The sequence below is a fragment of the Moschus berezovskii genome, chromosome 16, assembly GCF_049115385.1.
Source record: "Moschus berezovskii isolate FMDL1 chromosome 16, NW_MosBer_1.0, whole genome shotgun sequence".
Classification (NCBI taxonomy): Eukaryota; Metazoa; Chordata; class Mammalia; order Artiodactyla; family Moschidae; genus Moschus; species Moschus berezovskii.
The window spans coordinates 52,407,180-52,428,800 of record NC_142475.1 but is presented as its reverse complement, the minus strand read 5'-3'; the positions used below and the strand labels follow the sequence as shown (position 1 = coordinate 52,428,800).

General features: G+C 48.8%; 1 non-coding gene across 1 annotated transcript; it reads left to right on the top strand.

Annotated features, from left to right (window-relative positions):
- Window positions 1–12,250: 12,250 nt before the first annotated feature.
- Window positions 12,251–12,323, top strand: TRNAM-CAU (transfer RNA methionine (anticodon CAU)). The gene has a single exon. It is a non-coding gene; the product is annotated as a tRNA-Met (tRNA).
- The last annotated feature ends 9,298 nt before the right edge of the window (window positions 12,324–21,621 follow it).

The window sequence follows — 21,621 nt, the reverse complement described above, 5'->3', positions numbered from 1 at the left end:
TCCGGTCCCCATGTGAGGAGGGAAACTGGATGCCTGCCAGGCAGAACCATCTACCTGGTGCTCCTCCTTTCTCTCGGTGAATCCCCAAGTTCCCAGGCCTCCCATCCCCTGGAAAAGCCTTCTCTCCCATCTCTCGTCCCTTCTTGTGTGGTGCTTGAGCAGAACCGCCAGAGAGGTACCAGTCCTGGGGCCAGCACTGGACTGTTGGAAGTGTCTGCTTGGAATACCGTCTTGAGAATCTTCAGTTATGTCAGACCCGTGGCCCGATGGGATTGGTCGTTCTCAGTGCTGGAGGGCCAGGTGGCCACAGGTGTGTTTAAAGTAGATGAACCCCTAAAGGAGAAGCCACATTTTTCTTTCCAGATCAGGGAATCATCGATTCCACGTCAGTGGACTGCAAAACCTAGAGTCCTGGTGTTACCAAATCAGGTCTTGCTGCTCAACACTCAAAAATCTGTACTCTACATAGAGACAAATGTTGGTAAAAAGTTGCCTTTAATCAGAATTCCAGCAGTTTGAGAAGATGGTGGATGCAGTGTCCCCCTAAAACCACCTCCTGAGATTCTGCTCAGCCATGAGACTTTTAAAGAGAAACAGGGAAGCAGTCTCAGTTACTCTCTGCGGTAAGGGCTCAGGGTCATCACTGTCCCCCACTGCATGCAGGCTTGTCGACCTCTTGTGATCTTTCCTAAGATGAAATCTTGTTCACACAGCTTGTTCATGAGATGACTGAAGGGGAAGTTAGGGAAGAAATCTGATTATCTGTTAATTACTTATTCTTATTTAATTTCTACTTCTTTGATATATGGAAAGAACCAACAGATTAGGCAAGGCATTCTGTGATCAAAAGACCTGAAAGGTGCGCTAGGGCCGGAAGATGAGCAGAGCATGGGGGTGCCTCTTTAAGGTTAGTGACAAGACAAAGGGGTACCTCCTGCAGAGAGCTCTTTCCTGCCAAAAGCTGTTTACCTGACTGTCTTTGAATGGGTTCTTTCAGAAGCACTCTGAGGCTAGGATTCCAGTACAAGTGATCCCAAGAAGCCCTGATGGGGGCAGAGGAGTGAGACAGAAAGGGGAGGGGAGCTGCTGCAGGTGTGTTAGGGAGCAGGTCCCCGTCGTGGACATCTGGGGCTTATGAACATCTGGGCTTTGCAGGTGGCCCTAGTGACAAAGAACCCGCCTGCCAGTGCTAGGAATGTAGGAGACGTGGTTTGATCCCCAGGTTGGGAATATCCCCTGGAGGAGGGCGTGGAAACCCGCTGAGTATTGTTGCCTGTAGAATCCTCATGGACAGAGGAGCCTGGAGGGCTACAGTCCATGGGGTCACAAAGAGGCGGACACGACTGAATTGACTGAGCACACACAGGGGAACAGCTGGACTCCACACCCTCTCCCTTCCTCCAGATCCTGCTCGTGCAGGTGGGCTTCACCTCTTGCCCATGTTCTCCTTGAACCTCCCCTCCTCCCCATCTCCTCTGGGTCCTCAGCCTGTTCTCCAGTCTGTGTCACCGAGTCCAATCCCCAGTCCTGTGAGGGGATGATAATCCATGGGATTTGAGCTAATTCACTGCGAGGTTCAGAAGCTCTCAATTACCTGGCCCCTTGAGCACCAAGTACCGAGTCCCGAGCCTAGTGTTGGAGGCCCTGCATGACTGTGATGTGTGTGGGCATCCTTCACTTGGCTGTCGTCGAGTTCTCCCTCCGCACTGGCTCTCTGTGCTAAGGGACATTCGGAGGATCAGGCCTCACAGACGAGGAAGGCAAGGTTCAGAGAAGTGGAGTGACTTGTCCAGCTAGTGAGTCCCTGGTACGGTCCCTCCAAAGCCCACGTGCTTTCTGCCAAGCTTCACCCTCCCTCCCCTTCCCCTGCCCTTTTCCACTCAGAACAATTCAAATCTTCTTTTCAGCTCCAGAAAGTGTGTAAGGGAGAAGGCCAGGGACTTTCCTGCCAGTCCAGTGATTAAGACTTCACCTTCCAATGCAGCGGGCATGGGTTCGATCCCTGGTCTGGACGCTAAGATCCCACCTGCCTCATGGCCAAAAAAAAACAAAACATAAAACCAAAGCAATACTGTGACAAATTCAATAAAGACTTTAAAAATGATCCACCTGAAAGAAGCCTTAAAAAAAAAAATAGTGCTAAGGCTGAGGAGCCCTGGTCTAGGGCCCTCACCCATGTGGGAGATCCAGTCCCCTGCCTTTGCTCAACCTGCCGCCTTAGTGGGAAGTCCTTGCTTCCACCATCACGGTTGATTCAAATCCTTCTCAGTGCTCAAGGTCTTCCTGAGTCCCATCCATGCGAGGGAGCCTTTGCTGACGGTTCTTAACTGTTTCTCCTCCGAGCCGGCAGAGTGCTTCTAGAACTTGCCTCAACCAGTCCTGTACTAGTGATAGGCAGGCTGCTTCATCTTCCCATGAAGCTTAATTCTGCGAGTGGTGCAAAGGCAGAAAGCTTCCGTGCCTTAGGAATCAGGCCCGGCTGGGTTCAGACTGTGCCTGTGAGCCTAAGTGACCCTGGGGAGGTAACTAAGAGGGCCCCCTGGACTTGACTTTTCTGTCCATATAATCACAGAACACTCAGGGAACATGTCCTAAGTACTGGGTGCTATTCTACGCGCTTTGCGTGTGTTAACTCATTCGGTCATCACAGCACTCCTGTGAGTAAGTGCTGTGACCATTTCTGTTTCACGGATGAAGGAAACTGAAGCACAGAAGTTCCCTGACTAACAAGGTCATCTGACTGGGTGGCGGCAGTGCCAGGAGCCACAGGCGGGTGGTCTGGTCCCCGTGGCGACCACAGCACCCTCTGCCTCTTTCACGGGATGAACCTCAAAGGGTGTGAAATCTAAGAGAGAGGCCTGTGTGAAAAGTGGTCCAGCCTTGCCCAGTCTCTCTCCCATTCTTCAGCCTAAGACAGTGCCAGTCTCTTCTCCAGGATATTGTTGATATTATATGACATACTGCATCCTGCAACAGCCCTGCAACGTGTTTGTAAAACTGAGGCATTGGGTGGTGGTTAGTCACTCAGTCGTGTCCGACTGTTTGCAACCCTGTGGACGGTAGCCCGCCGGGCTCCTCTGTCCATGGGATTCTCCAGGCAAGAATACTGGAGTGGGTTGCCTTTTCCTCTTAGGAAGGTTAAGGAAATTCCTCAAGGGTCCAACAGCGGAGCCCAGATTGGGTTTGTCTCCAGAGACCTTACTTCTATCCACACCCGAATTCTGGTAACTGCGGGTGTAAATGAAAATCTCCTCCTTCCTACTGTGAGCAATTTGAGAAAGGGGTTGGGGGATTGGCAAGACGTGACTTAGCTTCCTGGCACCCCAACACCTTTCCCACTTTGGGACTGGCACGGAGTAGGCGTTTAATCAATGCTTGTTGGGTGAATAAACGGCTCAGGGCTCCTGGGGCAAAGGCCAGCTTACATAGGCAGAAGCTACTCGAGTGGGAATCCAGAGCTTTCTGTGGGGTGGCCCAGGGGCTGAGGGCCTGGGCTGTGGGCCCAGGAACCTGGAGGGACAGGGTGTCTGTTTGGCTCGAGGGGCAGCTGCCATCCTCCCCCTGCCACCTCCCCATCAAAGCCTGCACCAGCAAGAAATTTGTACAGTCTCATTACCCAGTGACCCAAGAAGTGCAATTAAGTTGAAAATTAGTTGGCATAATTAATTAGACGGGTAAATAGCTCCCTGTCAACACCAATCAATTCATGCTGCATATAATCAGCTCGGCCCAGGCAGGCAAGGAGCTCGAGCAGCTGCTGCTTCTGTGGCCGAGGGTGGGAGCAGAAATGGGACAGGGTGTCCAGACAGTTCCCCTAAACCCCATCCACCTCCAGGTCCTTCCACCACTGCCTTTCACGGGATCAGCCTCCCGTCAGTCTCCCATCGTTGGTACCCAGCAAAGCCATGACTTAATTCCTAGGGGCCCACAGTCCATGGGGTCACAAAAGTTGGACACGAGTTAGAGACTGAACAAGAACACGGCACCAAAGCCCTTTGTTTCCTCACATTTCCTACTTTTGAGTTCCCGATCACTTGCCCAAGAATTCAGACATGCATAAGAACCACAAGAGCTCCCACTGTTTTTTGCCTAATAAATTTGCAGAAGTCTTTTAAAAAATTAAGGTATACTTTAGATGCAATAAAATGTACCCTTATTACTATACAGCTTTATGAGTTTTGAGGAATGTGTACAGTGGTTTGGACTTTCCTGGTGGCTCAGTGGTAAAGAATCTGCCTGCCAATGCAGAAGACCTGGGTTCGATCCCTGGTCAAAGGAAATGGTCGGGAAGATCTGCTGGAGAAGAAAATAGCAATCTACTCCAGTATTCTTGCTGAGAGAATCTCATGGACAGAGAAGCCTGGTGGACTACAGTCCTTGGAGTTGCAGAAGAGTGAGACAACCTGGCAACTAAGCAACAACATATAGTTGTGTAACTGTAACCAAGCAGGACCCTATGTGGCCTTCCTGAGACAGACCTCCCCATGTCCTCCACCTGCCTCTTGTTCAGAGAAAATCTGTAGCTTCCTAGGCCTTCCTTAAGTGTCAAAGAATACATTCAACCTGAAAAGTGATAAAAGGCAAAGCAAAGGAAAACAGTGAAGCAAGACAAAATCATAGTTTAGCCATTGAACAAAGTCAAGGACATCTAACGCCTCCTCAAGGGCTATAGATAATATTATGAGCCATGTCCTTGGAGCCGTTTAGCAGATACTGAAACCCCCATCAGGTAGAAGAGTTAACTGTATGATGCCCACACGCTCGTAGACCCCAGACCAGCTGGAACCAGAATGTTGATGATGTTAACTCCAGATTACCTCACCACCAACCAATCAGAAAAATGTCCATGAACTGATCACACACCCTGCAACCCCTCTCCCCTATTCTGTTTTTTAAAACCTTTTCCTGAAAGTCACTGGGGAGTTTGGATCTTACAGCCACTAGCTGCCTGGGCTCCTTGCTTGGGGCCCTGCAATAAAAGCTGCACTCTCAGAAAATGCCCCCTTGTAATCAGACTTTCACCATTTGGCCATCAGATTGTCACCTAAATTAGTCGAAGTCTCTAAGCTTTAAATTATGAGCCAGATATCGCAATTTTGCCGCAATGCGGTTGTGCAATTTCAGACAAACACAACATTTGAAATACAGGTGCAGGAAGAGATGTTAGATGAAACGTAGGATTGAAGTGTAAGAAGCCTAGGCCCTGGATGCCTGACTGCTTCGGGTCAGACTCACGACACCCATTAGCACTGGGATGAAGGTGGCCCCATGGCTCTGTACCCCAACACGGGTGCCAGGACACTCACCATGACCTCTGCCATTGCCATTACGCCTGTTGGAACTGTGGTCAAAACCACTGCCCTGTTCCAGGGCTGAACCTGGAAGGCGTAGGCTTAGTTCCTTGTGGCCCCAGGGCTGCTGGCTCCACACCTACCACCACACCTCACCTGTCAGCATGCGTGGAGTGGAGGGCCCTGAGAGGTGAATGCTGAAACCCTTTCCTCTGGCTAGAGGACCTTGCTGTCCTCCCCACCCTGCTTGTGCAGCGTGGGAGATGGCCCTGAATGCGTTTCCAGCCAGGTCATGGAAAGGCCTGCTCGGTTACTGAAATCAGAACCTGCACATTTTTGGAACTAGGAACTAAGTCTTTGATCGGACTAAAATTTGGAGACCTCGAAACGAATCCACTGTGGCATCTGCCCTCAAGGAAAGAGAAGCCTGTACAGTATAATGTGAGAAGACTTTTATGTCATCATCAAATGCTCAAGGGCCCATTCTGGGCTCAGCACAGCTTAGAGCATGACCTCTGCTATGGCCTTGCCTGCAGTCCAGTGGGAAAGACAGCAAAGGAGAGTGGGGACATTGAACTGGGATCACAGGAGCAAGGAACGCAGAGCAGGGAGGCTGACCTAGCCTGGGGTCAGGAAGCCTTTCTGAGATTGCGACAGGTTGGTGGCATTAGCTGGGGGAGGTAGGAGGGAGTGGGTGCCCTGGGGGCACAGACACTGAGGGTGGGAAGACTTGAGCTCCAAAGGTCAGACCTGAGAGGAGGGGGTGGGAGGGATGGGGGAAGGGACAAGAGGACTTCCGTTTTCATCTCTCAGACAGTGGGATCCACAGAAGCTGTCAAGCAGGACATAGAGAAAGCTGCTGCCACTGGCCTCAATGTGGAGAGAACAGAGGCCCTCAGGGAACACCCAGCTGTCAGGGGTGAGGCCTTCCTCCTCCTGGCTGCTGTGTCAGCGTGGCTCAGAGCAACGACTCTCAGACGCTTCCAACAACAGGCTGACTCACACAGCGCTGTCCACTCGTCCAGTCAAAGCTGGAGCTGGAATGGCCATGGCCCTGTGCTGCCCGGACCAGATGACAGAGACGAGCTGGCTGCTCCCTGCAGGGTGTGTCCGAGGAAAACTTCCTCCTCCCGCCCTGCACTCAGCCTCTCTCAGCCTCCCTGGACTTGCCCAGCTAGCTGCGCCCTGGCTTCTGGCTTATCACAGCCAGAATAACCAGATGAGACCCGTGGGCCCTCAGCCAAGTCCTGCCATGTCACGGAGCCCTGGCTGGGAAGGGGCCAGGCCTGGGAAACTCTGCCTCCTCCCAGAATCTCCACCCCAAACCAGTTCCTTCTCTCTGGCCTCCTTCCTTCCCCAGTAATCCTTCTCCTCACTCAGCCTCTTGTGCAGTCATTCAGTCAAGCCTGACTCTTTGCAAACCTTTGGACAGAGGACCAGGCTCCTCTGTCCATGGATTTCTCTAGGCAAGAATACTGGAGTGGGCTGCCATTTCCTCCTCCAGAGGATTTTCCTGACCCAGGGATCAATCCCACGTCTCTTATGCCTCCCGCACTGGCAGGCGGGTTCTTCACAACTAGCTCCATGTGGGAAGTCCCAAATTGTATGGTCAGTTCAGTCGCTCAGTCGTGTCCGACTCTTTGCGACCCCATGAATCACAGCACGCCAGGCCTCATGGTAGATGAATTATATTTCATTAAAGCTATTTAAAAAGAAAACCACACCGTTTAAGTCATTACATTTTGGATAGTTTGTTAAGCAGCACTAGCGCAGCAACAGCTGACTGATACACTGTATGAGTGTGATTTATGATGAGCATGGGGTATTTATGACAAAATTATGCAAAATCAGAATTTATTGGGTTGCCCACAAACAGGCCCCTCTTCCCTGTTTTCCTGCCTAATGGGAAATGTCCCACTAGAACATTTCTGGGCATGGCTTCTCTGAATCTGGAGTGACACTTCACTTCTCTATTCTTGGCAGTAAACCAGAGACAAGTCCTGGCAGATCCTGTGGGCTGTGTCTCCACTCGGCTCCCTCCCTGAGGTCTCTGCAGCCTTTCCCTGGACGTGTTTTTATTTCCCCAGGCCTGGATTGTCTCCTGGCTTTCCAGGTGGTTTCCCTGCCTGGGTCTATCCAGGTCATAGGGAAAGAATAATTTGCAACATGCTTCCAGTCAGTTATTCTGCTTAGCCAGCCCTGAGCCTGCCTCTCAGCACATACACACACCTGTAAAATAGGTTTAAACAGCCTCTGCTGCCTGTCAGATCAAATCCAAGCCTCATCAAATGTCACCTGGACACGTACCCCAGGAGTACGACGTGATGATGTTCAAAAATTGATCAGCTGGGCAAAGAGCTGCTGTCAGTGGTCAGGCTAAGGCTTCCTTCCTTTCTCTCCTCCACATCTGGTCTTCCTCCCCCTTCAGGATTTTACTGGAGGTGAGAAAACTCCAGGGCTGCAAATAAAGGGAATGTTCAATTCAAAACATGGGTTTAGAAGTGGAATACGTGGACGCTAATGACTAATTACTTCAGCTCTAAATCAAAACTTGAGAGGACATACATAACCAAGACGACAGATGGAGGAGAGGTGATTGTTCAGGGCATAACTTGAAACTGTTTAAGGAATTGAATTTTAGTGTCAACACAAGTCCTCCCATTGTTTTTCATGTCTTCATGTCAACAATATCTCAACATTTATACCCGTAAATATAAAAAATAGGAACAGAATTAATGCTCATTTTCTCATTCTAGAAAAAGGAAACGGCCATCCACACAGACATGAATTAAATGGGATTAAAAAGCTGCATCCATCTCATGGATATTTGTTTCAGATTTTCCATTTTTCCATTTAATACTTATTCTTCAAATCCATAAATATATTTATGATTTTTGATTGTGTAGTAATAATAATGATGTCAATTAAGAAAAAAATATGACACAGAGACTTATAGCCACAAAGAAAACAAAATTTTCAATGTATGTACCTATTTTTGTTGTTAAGAGGCATGTTAGGGTTCTCAATAACAGACATTCTAACATAAACTATGTATTATATGAAAATACCATTCCAGGGGTAGGAATAGAATAGAAATATGAGTTCTGGGGTGAAAATAAACGTAAGTTCAGTTCAGTCGTGTCTGACTCCTTGCGACCCCATGGACTGCAGCATGCCAGGCTTCCCTGTCTGTCACCAACTCCCAGAGCTTGCTCAAACTCATGTCCATCAAGTTGGAGATGCCATTCAACCGTCTCATCCTGTGTCATTCCTCTCTCCTCCTGCCTTCAATCTTTCCCAGCATCAGGGGCTTTTCCAGTGAATCAGTTCTTCTCATAGGTGGCCAAAGTATTGGAGCTTTAGCTTCAGCATCAGTCCTTCCAATGAATATTCAGGATTATTTCCTTTAGGATTGACTGGTTTGATCTTGAAGTCCAAGGACTCTCAAGAATCTTCTCCAACACCACAGTTCAAAAGCATCAATTCTTTGGTGCTTAGCTTTCTTTATGGTCCAACTCTCACATCCATAAAAGACTACTGGAAAAACCATAGTTTTGACTACCGGAATAAATGAAAACAACAAATATTAAAGAAGAGCTTATTCACGTGTATTTAAAATAGATTATGGTTTGTATGGGATCCCTAAGGTATTTCAATTTCATTGGACGTCTGTTTAAAAAAAAGTCTGACACGCAATTACATTTTTAGAAAATCGGCATATACCATCTAGTGGAAGTTACATCCTTTGTAACTGAATTTACAAAGGCAACCTTTAGGTATCAATTTAGCATTAATCGAGGAAGTATGTTGATGCTTTTCAAGATTATTTTAGGAGGCGCATGTGAGGAAACACTTCTGGAAACTGCTGCTATAGGCGGGGGAAGCGCTGGTGAGAGCTGGGAGGTGGAATTCTGCCTCCCTTAGCTACAAGCGGCAGGTCTGAGGGACCTCCTTGTGAGCGGCGCATCAGTACGCCTACGGCAACAACGATGCTGACCCCTCCAGGTTGTTCCCAGAATTAAAGAGCCGCCCCCGGGGAAAGCTTCTAGCCGAAAGGAGGGAACCTCGACTCCGCCGAGTGCGTGGGGGAGGTAGGGAAGAAAGAAGCGATCCTGGGAGGAAATGGGGATCAGGTTGCTCAGAGTAGGTGACCATCGACCTGGCTGAAGAAGGGCGAGGAGGAGATGCCCGCACAGAAAAAGGGCCTGGTGAGGGGAAAGCCGCGTCAGGCGGAGGGAACAGTGCTAGTAAAGGCCTCGAGGTGGGAAGGGCTCGCTCCGAGAGCCCCGACCCCACCCCGGCCCCTGCCTCCCCTCTTCCTCACCCCCGCCACCCTCCCCTATGGTCACCCATCGCTAGGCACGCCTGGGGATCGCCGCCTGCTGGCGACCCTGACGGGCTGGTTAATACCGAACTTTGAGTCCTTCCTGTCGGACTTGGGCAGGGCGCAGCGAGCCGTCGGATCCCCCCACCGCCTGCAGTGGGTTCTTGTCTGCGGAAGTTTGGGCAGATAGCAAGAATCCTTGAGGCAGTAAGGGAGTCTGGGTCTGGAGATCTGGGTGAAACCGTCGTGACACCTCCAGTGTGTGTGTGTGTGTGTGTGTGTGAGGTTCCTGGATTCCTAGGGTGTGTGTCTGTGTGTGTGTGTGTGTGTGTGTGTGAGGTTCCTGGATTCCTAGGATGTGTGTGTGTATGTGTATGTGTGTGTGTGTGAGGTTCCTGGATTCCTAGGGTGTGTGTCTGTGTGTGTGTGTGTGTGTGTGTGTGTATGTGAGGTTCCTGGAATCCTAGGATGTGTGTGTGTGTGTGTGTGAGGTTCCTGGATTCCTAGGATGTGTGTGTGTGTGTGTGTGTGTGAGGTTCCTGGATTCCTAGGATGTGTGTGTGTGTGTGTATGTGTATATGTGTGTGTGAAGTTCCTGGATTCCTAGGGTGTGTGTGTGTGTGTGTGTGTGAGGTTCCTGGATTCCTAGGATGTGTGTGTGTGTCTGTGAGTTTCCTGGATTCCTAGGGTGTGTGTGTGTGTGTGTGAGGTTCCTGGATTCCTAGGGGTATGTGTATGTGTATGTGTGTGTGTGAAGTTCCTGGATTCCTAGTGTGTGTGTGTGTGTGTGTGTGAGGTTCCTGGATTCCTAGGGGTGTGTGTGTGTGTGTGTGTGTGTGAGGTTCCTGGATTCCTAGGGGGTGTGTGTGTGTGTGTGAGGTTCCTGGATTCCTAGGGGTGTGTGTGTGTGTGTGTGTGTGTGTGTGAAGTTCCTGGATTCCTAGTGTGTGTGTGTGTGTGTGTGTGTGTGTGTGAGGTTCCTGGATTCCTAGTGTGTGTGTGTGTGTGTGAGGTTCCTGGATTCCTAGGTTTTGTGTGTGTGTGTGTGTTGGGGCGGGGTCTCTCTTTTGGCCCTCTACCTGGCCCTCTGTTCTCCTCCAAACCCAGGGCGAGCAGCCTCCCCTCTGTCGGGTTCTCGCGTGGGGGAAGAGCTTCCCCCAGGATTGGGAGACTGTGGGGTTCCCACTAGGGACCGTGAAGTGGGGAAAGCATCCCCAGGACTGGGTATCCAAGTTACAAGTTATCCAAGCTACATCCAGCCCACGAAATCTGGGATCCAGACAACCTACTCCATGGGCGACTCCCCCTGTGGAGACAAGATAAGGCTCTAAGAAGCCCACCGTTCGTGGTGCTGACCACACTCCCAGGGATTGCCTCTTAAAATTTACCGAGAGCCGTCCCCCGCCCCCCGCCGCCAGTGTTCTCTCCCCCAGCTCCCGGGAATTCTGATGCCTACTCTTAATATTATTTTTTGCCACCTCCTTACATTCATGTTACCAGTTTCCCCCTTAACATCCCCAGTTCTGGGGGATTTAAAAATTCCTCACCAACACTTCATAATGAAAAAATTTCAGATAAACAGAAACATTGAAAGAATTTTTATCCAGTGAATATTCATATACCCATCACCCAGATCTACATTAACAGCTTACGACTCGCAGCCTCTCGCATTTCTCCACCTCTGTCCTTAGGCTCGTCGGTCCATCAAATGGTCTTATCTTCTGAAACACTTCAAACGGAGTCTTCAGTTAGCCTGTCCTTGGCTGGAGTTCAGTCTTAGAACACAATTTTAAAGGTAAAATTTACACACAGTGAAATATACAGATCTGAAGTGTACTTTCCTCTGGGTGACTTTGGACACTACATGGAATAGTTTTTTATTTTATTATTTATTTTAATGTGTATTAGGAGAAAAATAAGCCCCCGTTTTCCATTTATAACAGTGATAGCGGCCTTTAACAGTGAATATATTTAAATAAGCTGATAATTAACATAAAAGGCTCGGGGTAAAGGAGAGGAGAGGGCTTCCAAGATGCAGAGGCTGCGGCTCGAGGTGTCGTTTCCAGTGCTGTGGGTGGTTTCAGCCGCCGAGCTCCAAGCAGCGGTGGAAACTTGGGGCATCAAAAGGGGCTGGGCACCAGACTACATCGGGGGCTTGTGGTGAGGCCAGAATAGTGTACGTGTGTTGTATGTTTTCAAATCATTATGCTTGTGGGCCCCCACTCCAACTGATTGAGGCTGGGGATATCTCTGTGATCACAGCACCCAGCACCGGGCCAGGGACACCAAGAAGTGTTGCACGAGATCACGACTGTGCAAACGCTTTGTAAGCACTCTACAAAGATAAGAGTTTACAAGAGTAGGAAGAATCTCGCGGCCCAGGGTCCCCCCTACTCAGCGCCGGGGGTCCAATAAGCCGCAGTGTTTGTTGATTGATAACCAGACCATCAGGCGGAAGAAGACCAGAGAGGCGTGGGTGGTTCAAGTAAGGCAGGCGCCGGGGCGGAAACTTCGGTGTCCTCTTGGGCCAGAAACTCTGCGGAGGAAAAAAAAAAAAAAGCCGTGATTTTCTGAGCATGCGCACTGGGCCGCCGCAACAGCCTCATTATGCTACTCCCGGAAGTCGTTCGTAGGTGCCTCGTTAGCGCAGTAGGTAGCGCGTCAGTCTCATAATCTGAAGGTCGTGAGTTCGATCCTCACACGGGGCACAATACTTTTGCCCGCTCCGGCTTTTTTCACTCCTAGAAAGTTGGCTCTTGCTTGAGTAGACCCGCCAGCCCCGGACGTCCGCGCCACCGGGGTGCGGGCCAGGCCTCCCCGAAGTACCGAGGGCTGCCCTGCGGGCTCCAGCGCCCTGGGCCCGTGGAGGACTGAAAGGGAGGCCAGGGCAATGAGGATAAACGGTTGCTGGGGAGGTGTCCGCGGGAGGCAGACTAGCGCGCCGCGGGCTGGGTACCGGATGAGCCCCTCGGGAAGACACCCACGCTCACCTCTAGCGCTCCGAGTCCGGGTGCCCAGGAGGTGCACTCAGCGCGCCATCCCGCCCTCCACCAGGGATCCTGCCCTTGCCCTTGAGCCCTGTTGGTGGCGGGGATGTGTGCAGCCCAGGGTGAGTAGCCCTGGGGTGCTCGCTGTCCCGGAGGACGCTGCGGACGCCGCTGGGCGCAGAGCCCCCTTATGGAGGCCTCTGGGGGAGTAGCTGGAACCCAAGGTTCACCGGGGAGGGTCCTGGTTATTGACACTTGGCCGCGAGGAAGGGTGGGTCTGGCAGACTGTGGGGAGGTGGGCGGCACTGTGTTGAGAGGCCAGACCGCGCACGGGCGCTGAGCACCTTGCGAGCGGGTCGAGCTGCAGAGCTGGGAGGCGGCCGGCCGTGATGGGGTCTGGGGGAGGGCGCTGTTAGGGAGGTTCAGGCAGCAGCCCGGGCATAACCTGACAGGGACTGTGCTGACGCTGCGTTTCCAACAACTGCTGCGTCCTAATGTTCATCCATGAAGTTTCTGATCATTCAGTCATTCTGAATAGGTCAAAAAGCAAATTAAATCAAGATCTGATGTAATAGGGCAGAACCTGTGTACCCTATTGCAAGTTAATCACCGGAAGGATGTTGCCTATAAGCTTAATTTATAACAATGGCCCATCTCTGGGAACCCTGACTCCCAGGTAATGAGCATTAAGCTGAAATACCTTTGTTTAGCTGACAAGAAGTCTCCTGACCAGGTCCACCTGTGCAGGAGTGTAGGCAGAAGAAATTAGCACAGCCCCTTCTGAAGGCTAACCGGAACGGGAAATGTTTGGCTTCACGTCCTCCCCTTTTAGTATAAAAGAAGCCTGAATTCTAGCTCAGGTAAGATGGATCTTTGGAGTTCACCATCTTCTTGGTTTGGTGGCTTTCTGAATAAAGTCGCTATTCCTTGTCCTAGCAACTCCTCTCTCCATTTATTGGCCTGCCTTGCCACTCATGGCGAGCTGATGGGGAATTTGGGGGGTAAGGGCCTAGCAGCTGGCAAGACCACTTGTCCTGAGGCTCTTCCTTCAAAACTCCCCACAGCCGCATTGGTTGTTTCAGCACTGGGCAGTTGGAACAAGGAATCAATATTTGGGAGCAGTCAGGCTCCAAACAGTAAAGTAAGTCTCTCTGAGGGTGTGTACCGTTGGGAACTTTATTTCTTCTCCTTTTGGGGCTTTTTCTCTGGAATAAGCCAATTTGTTTTGTCTTTGAGTGGGATACCCTGTTGGAAAGAGGAAAGAGTTGGACTTCTGCCTAATTTGTGAACCACTTCATTTGTTTCTTTGGATGCTAGCCTTTATGTATGCAGTTTGTGTTTTGCTTGTCTTTAATTCTTTTTTTTTTTTAATTTTGCTGAGCAGGGTCTTAGTTGGGGCACTCGGGATCTGTAGTAGCTGACCAGGCCCCTGCATTGGGAGCTCAGAGTCTTAGCCATTGGATCACCAGGGGAAGTACCTGTCTTGGATTCTTTAATGTGTTTTGTGGCTGGGCCAGGTTACAGCACGCGGGATCTTTGATCTTCTTGCAGCACGTGGGATCCTTAGTTGTAGCATTCAAACTCTTAGTTGCAGCAAATGAGATCTAGTTCCCTGACCAGGGATTGAACCCAGGCCCCATGCATTGGGAGCATGGAATGTTTTTGATATTTGGACAGACTTTCCAAAGATCAAATTCTAAATGAAGTTCATTCAGCCACTATCTGACTTTGAGGTTTTCCAAAGGATCCCTGGAACTCCTAAAATTATGTGTCTTTCCATCTCAGAGAGACTAATATTAAGCTAATTAGGCTTACTTGGTGTGTTAAATCACATGGGAAGCATTGTCAGATAAGTGGTGGTAAAACTTCTTACTTTGTATTGTATGGGTAAACAATTATTATTTAATAATATACACATCTTAGAAATTATATAGAACTCCTGCAGTTCTGGTGTATGCCAGTAAATGATATCAGGTATAATTTTAGTAATTATCTTGCACAGTATGTCACAGCAGTAACCATGTTTCTTTTCAATTGCATTGTAATTTGGTTGATGCCAAAGCAAAATTGCATCCCTTAGGTGAGCAATTGCTATTTATGGTTCCACAGTGGCTTTTGAAGGACTCTATAGCTAATTTGTGAAGAAGCAGGGACGAATGATGAAATCTTTTATGTGCAAGCATTTGTGCTATGACATCAGGGGAAGTAAGATAACGGAAGGGAATGGAAGAGAGAGTGAGGATACGTTGCTTCAGACTTTAACTCCTCCAGGTGAACTGGCTTCCCAGCCACTCTGGCCATTATGCCAATATACCTACCCCTTCTGCTGGCTCAGCGGTAAAGAACTCACCTGCCAATGCAGGAGCCACAGGTTTGGTCCCTGAGTCAGGAAGATATCTTGGAGAAGGAAATGGTAGCCCACTCCAGTATTCTTGCCTGGAAAATCCCACGGACAGAGGAGCCTGGTGGGCTACAGTCCCTGGGATCACAAAGAGTCAGTTCAGTTCAGTTCAGTCGCTCAGTCGTGTCCGACTCTCCGCGACCCCATGAATCACAGCACGCCAGGCCTCCCTGTCCATCACCAACTCCCGGAGTTCACTCAAACTCATGTCCACAGAGTCGGTGATGCCATCCAGCCATCTCATTCTCGGTCGTCCCCTTCTCCTCCCGCCCCCAACCCTTCCCAGCATCAAAGTCTTTTCCAGTGAGTCAACTCGTAGCATGAAGTGGCCAAAGTATTGCAGTTTCAGCTTTAGCATCAGTCCTTCCAATGAACACCCAGGATTGATCTCCCTTAGAATGGACTGGTTGGATCTCCTTGCGGTACAAGGGACTCTCAAGAGTCTTCTCCAACACCACAGTTCAAAAGCATCAATTCTTCGGCAATCAGCTTTCTTCACAATCCAACTCTCACATCCATACATGACCACGGGAAAAACCATAGCCTTGACTAGACGGACTTTTGTTGGCAAAGTAATGTCTCTGCTTTTTAATATATTATCAAGGTTGATCATAACTTTCCTTCCAAGGAGTAAGCGTCTTTTAATTTCATGGCTGCAATCAGCATCTGCAGTGATTTTGGAGCCCCAAAAAATAAAGTCTGACACTGTTTCCACTGTTTTTCCATCTATTTCCCATGAAGTGATGGGACCAGATGCCATGATCTTTGTTTTCTGAATGTTGAGCTTCAAGCCAACCTTTTCACTCTCCTCTTTCACTTTCATCAAGAGGCTTTTGAGTTCCTCTTCACTTTCTGCCATAAGGGTGGTGTCATCTGCATATCTGAGATTATTGATATTTCTCCCAGCAGTCTTGATTCCAGCTTGTGCTTCTTCCAGCCCAGCGTTCCTCATGATGTACTCTGCTTAGAAGTTAAATAAGCAAGGTGACAATATACAGCCTTGACGCACTCCCTTTCCTATTTGAAACCAGTCTGTTGTTCCATGTAAAGTTCTGACTGTTGCTTCCTGACCTGCATACAGGTTTCTCAAGAGGCAGGTCAGGTGGTCTGGTATTCCCATCTCTTTCAGAATGTTCCACAGTTTATTGTGATCCACACAGTCAAAGGCTTTGGCATAGTCAGTGAAGCAGAAATAGATGTTTTTCTGGAACTCTCTTGCTTTCTCCATGATCCAGCGCATGTTGGCAATTTGATCTCTGGTGCCTCTGCCTTTTCTAAAACCTGCTTGAACATCTGGGAGTTCACGGTTCACATATTGCTGAAGCCTGGCTTGGAGAATTTTGAGCATGACTTTACTAGCGTGTGAGATGAGTGCAATTTGCGGTAGTTTGAGCATTCTTTGGCGTTCCCTTTCTTTGGGATTGACAAAGAGTCAGATATGACTTAATGACTAAACAACAGCAATCCAACCCTTCCATCACCTTCCGTGCCTGTCCAGACTCAATTCCTGACCCTAGAGCTCTGGGGCTCAGGACTTCCCCTTCTTCTAGGGATCAATCAGAAAAGCCTGTGTTAGGTGTAGGGCACAGGAACTTGGTCTGGTGTCATCATCTGAGACCCAACAGGGCATCCAGTTTGGGCCAAGAGCCGTTCCCTGGGCAGCGCAATTTCTATTGCCGTTATCTCATACAGGGAGCTAAATGCAGATCACTCACCAGCTGCGTTTGTCAGATTTATTTAGTTGGAAAGATCACGATCCTTCTTTATAGAGAGGCTTCTCTACACTTGAGGCTACAATATGCTTGAAATGAACATGATATTGTAAATCAACTATACTTCACTTTAAAAAACAGAAAAACAAGAGACTTTGAATCTGGGGATGAGTCTGTGTGTGTTAGTCACTCAGTCATATCTGACTTTGTGCAACCCTGTGGACTGTGTAGCCCACCAGGCTCCTCTGTCAATGGATAAGAATTGACAGGCAAGAATACTGGAGTGGGTTACCATTCCCTTCTCCAGGGGATCTTCCCAACCCAGGTATTGAACCTGCATTGGAGGCAGATTTTTTATCATCTGAGCTACTAGGGAAGTCCAGCGATGAGTTCAGGTTTGGAAAATGGGCGACAGGCAAGGCTCTCCATTGTGGTGATATAAACTAGCAGGACTCCATGGGGCCTCCCTGGGATAGACTTTTCCATGTCCTCTGCTTGCTGCTGCTTTTTTTTTTTTTTTTTGTCATTTTGAAAGAATCATTTTCTCTGCTTTCTTCTTATTTGTAGAAAAACTTTAGCTTCCTAGACCTCCCCCAGTTCCAAAGAGTAAATTTAATTGGAGAAGTGAGAAAACCCTGAATTAAAGGAAAACAGTCAAGGAAGACAAATCATGGGTCCATTAAACAAATGCACAACCTTTAGCTCCCCATCAGAGGCCATAGATAACAATGAGTCAAAGTTTTTGAGCTGTTTAGCAGATACTGAAAGCCCCAGCAGGTGGAAGAGTTAACTGTATGCTGCCCACAAGCACATAAACCTCAGACAGGTTGGAACTAGAATGTTGATGTTACTCCTGATTACCTCACCACCAACCAATCAGAAGAATGTCCTGATTGGTAAGAGGGTTGTGGGGTAAGCTGATCATATATCCCACAACCCTCTCCCTCACCCCGTCTTTAAAAACCGTTCCCTGAAAGCTACTGGGGGAGTTTAGGCCTTTAGAACATTAGCTGCCTAGACTCCTTGCCTGGTGCCTTGAAATAAACATTGTACTTTCCTTCACCACAATCCAGTGTGGATAGATTGACTTTACTGCATGCAGGCGAGGGTGTACCTGATTTTGGTTCAGTAACAATGACTCAAATCTGGTTTGGGGCCACAAGATGTTAAGATTTCCTCTTAGATATATCAAACAATATTTAGTATCTGCTTATCTGTTTCATTCTTGGGGAAAACATAATCTTTGATAGCCAAGAATCATTTAATACTTCTTTGCTGCCTGCAGCTATAAATGGTGATCTTGGTGGCTCAGACAGCAAAGAATCTGTCTGCAATGTGGGAGAACCGGGTTTGATCCCTGGGTTGGGAAGATCCCCTGGAGAAGGGAACGGCTACCCACTCCAGTATTCTGGTCTGGAGAATTCTATGGACAGAGGAGCCTGATGGGCTATAGTCCATGGGGTCCCAAAGAGTTAGATACAACTAAGCGACTAGCACTTGGCAGTTAAGCCACTATCACTTGGCCTCTGCTTTCATCCCCACTGAAATTAGGAAGCATATCAATAGGCATCTTTAAAAAAAAATTGCTGTTATTTTTGGCTCGCTGGGTCTTCGTTGCTGTGCATGGGCATTTTCTAGTTGCAGCTAGTGGGGGCTACTCTTCGTTGCCATGGGTTCTTGCTTCTTATTGTGGTGGCTTCAGTAGTTGTGATATGGGGCTCAGTTGCCCTGAGGCGTGTGGGACTTTCCTGGACCAGGGATCAAACCTGGGTCCGTGGCATTGGCAGGTGTTCTTAACCACGGGACCACTAGGAAAGTCCAACAGGCATCTCTTGTCACAGAGTTTTCCAAAATTTGCAGATACTCCCTTCACTCAGTGTCTTAAGAAGGGAGTGTCTTTAGGGCTGAGCATGAAGCTGGGAAGAGAGTGAACTTCGTATGCGATAGATCCACTCCTTTGTTGGTGCCTTTCTATAGCTTCATCTACATCACACTAGGGAAATTCTGGCATCTCCGAGTGGTTAAGGAGGCCAACACTGAAGCCATTATTCTGTCAGGCAACCAAGTAAACTGTGAGAGATACTTTAAATTGCTTGAGAGTGCCCGTGATCCATTCGTGGTCTCTGAGCTCCAAATGCACCCTGCGACCACGGATGGACCCGTTATGCGTGTCTCCTGTGTGCACGGTGTTAGGCTGCCAGTAGAGGGCGCTAGAGGACGCTGCAGGAGTGGGCTTCTCTTTCTAGCTCAAGAGGTGCTGTTTTCTTTATTCTGGTTTATTTACTGCTTTGTGGTCCACCGGAGGTTGGAGTGTGTGGGGACACCCAGTGGTGCCCTGTCCAGCCGTGTGCCCGGAGCCCACAGTCTCTTAGTGACTTCACAGCCCAGCCTGATGACTGCTTTGCTGTAGTCTTCCTTGGCATGTTCCATTCCGGTGCCAGAAGCAGCACCCTGGCCTGACCTTAGCGCCTGGTCTCCAGCCTTGGTTTGTGGGTGTCCCAGTGGTGGTTCCCCATTGTTCCCAACAGGGACCCTTGGCCTTCCTTTGTCAATAGAAATTGATGAGGACAGATAAGAACTTCCGGCCAGGTTTTCCTGGGGCCCCTGCTGCAGCAGGAGGGAGTAAAAACAGGGTCCTTTGCGTGCTCCCTGAGGTGGGTGGCGAGCTTGTTCCTTTCACGGGGTGAGGGTAGGGGTGGGCCCAGGGGTCAGGCCAGAAGGGTGGCTTAGGTGGTTTGCCTGTCCCTCTGGTGATGCTGTGCTTAGGGGACATGTGCAGTACCCTGCTTTTTCTCTTGACACCTGGTTTTTGCTCTCAGAAGTGGCAGTTGGGTTTTTTTGGTCTTTTTGTATCTTGTCCATAATTTGTCCCAGCTGTGCATGCGTGCTAAGTCGCTTCTGTCATGTCTGGCTCTTTGCTTTCCTTCCCATACAGTCTGAAAATCCTGAATAAATGTCAAAAAGAATTCACTGAGTCAACAGTATTAAAACTCTTAGGGGTGAACCATTTCCTACATAACCAGAAGTGTAAAGGGATATTGTGCTGTCACTTCAGTCGTGTCTGACTCTGTGCAACCCTGTGAACTGTAGCCCCCCCAGGCTCCTCTGTCCATGGAATTCTCCAGGCAAGAATACTGGAGTGGGTTGCCATGCCCTCCTCCAGGGGATTTCCCAACATAGGGAGCGAACCCACATCTCTTAGTCTCCTGCATTGGCAGGAGGGTTCTTTACCACTAGCACCACCTGGGAAGCCCCCAAATGTGCTTGCACAGTTATTTTGAGTCCGTACAGTTTCTTTGTATTTTGTTGATGGAGACGTTTGTCCAGGTGCAAGCAGTGCAGCACAGGGTCCGGGTCCCAGCCGGACCGTCTTACTGGACTCTCCCCTTCCCAGCATGGCTGTTGCAGCCAGGACACACTGCTCTGACAGCACTCTGGGTCCAGACTCCCCATGAACTTTCACTCAGCATCCTCAGAGTGCCTGCACCCCAGAGACTTACTTTCTGCTGCCTGGGTGGGCACATGGGCCGGCTCTAGCCTGGGTGGCCCACCAACCCCTCTGCTGTCCAGTGTGTCTGAACCTGAGCCTTGGGGAGACAGGGGTCTCTTTCTGAGCTTGTCCTTCTTTGGGTACTTTCTCAGCCCTAGGCACCCTTTAGTATTTTAAAAAAATATTTGGCTGCGCAGGCTCTTATTAATAGTTGCCATACTCATGTTACCACATGTGCTAGCTTTTAGTTGGGGCATGCAAACTTTTAGTTGTGGCACATGGAATCTAACTCCCCGACCAGGGATCAAACTGGGGCCCCTTGTGTTAGACGCCGAGTCTTAGCCACTGGACTACCAGGGAAGTCCCTCCTTTAGCATTTATATAGTATCACAGTTTAATAACTCTAGACTTCTGTTCAAATGATCTGGTTTATCTCCTGATTGAACCTGACACTGATCTGAGATGAATCATTAAGAACGTTAAGTGTACCCACGTTAGTCAGTTAAGCCTTTGCCAGTCCTCGTAGTCATTACCACTGTAATGGTCAACGTGGAGTCACTGTGGAAAGGCCTTGGCAAATGTTCAGATCTTGCTCAACATCAGAGAATTCATACCAGAGAGAAGCCATGTGAATGCAATAGATGTGAAAAGGTATTTAACCAAGTCAGTAACGTGTTCATCACCGTTGAACTCATACTGGACTCTTTAAGTGGAGTCAGCGTGGAGAGGAATTTAGCTGAAGGCCTGCATTTCTCCAACCAGAAAGAAACCCTGTGAATGTGACATGAAAAGGCCTTTAGGAACTGCTCTTCTCCAGCTAACTCAGAGGAGTACTGAAGAAAACTCTGTGAATGTAGCCAGTGTGGGAAGAATTTTAGCCCAGCTCAATCTTCATTCAATTCCCCGAATTTATATTATGAAGGAACTGGGGTCAGGTTGAGAATAGACTGTCAAGAGGCAGGAAGAGATAATCAAAAATTTACTTCATTAAATGTGATAACCTCTGAAATGACAACCAAACCCACGTGACTGAAGAGACTCAGCCAAGTATCCAAACTCCGCTAAGCCAATGACTTTATCAAGATGATTATTGGGAGAATCGCAGGCTTAGAGAAAACCAGAAGGAGGAATGTAATAAAGAACTTTATGTGACTGAATGTATAGCTCACTTTCACTGGATGAATAGAAACTTTTTGAAGAAGTTTAAAATATTAGAGGACTCTGTGTAGTTTGCAAAATCAATATGAGTGGATGTGAATTCCAGGAAAAGAGGACTTGAAGTAGAGGTTAGAAACGCAATAACCAGCTAATTCTAGTCGGCAGAATCACAGTATTTTAGAAGTCAAATGCTGGTGGCGAGCTAGAGATTACTCACCTAAAGTTCCCATCACACTGAAAATATTTTATATCCTGTGA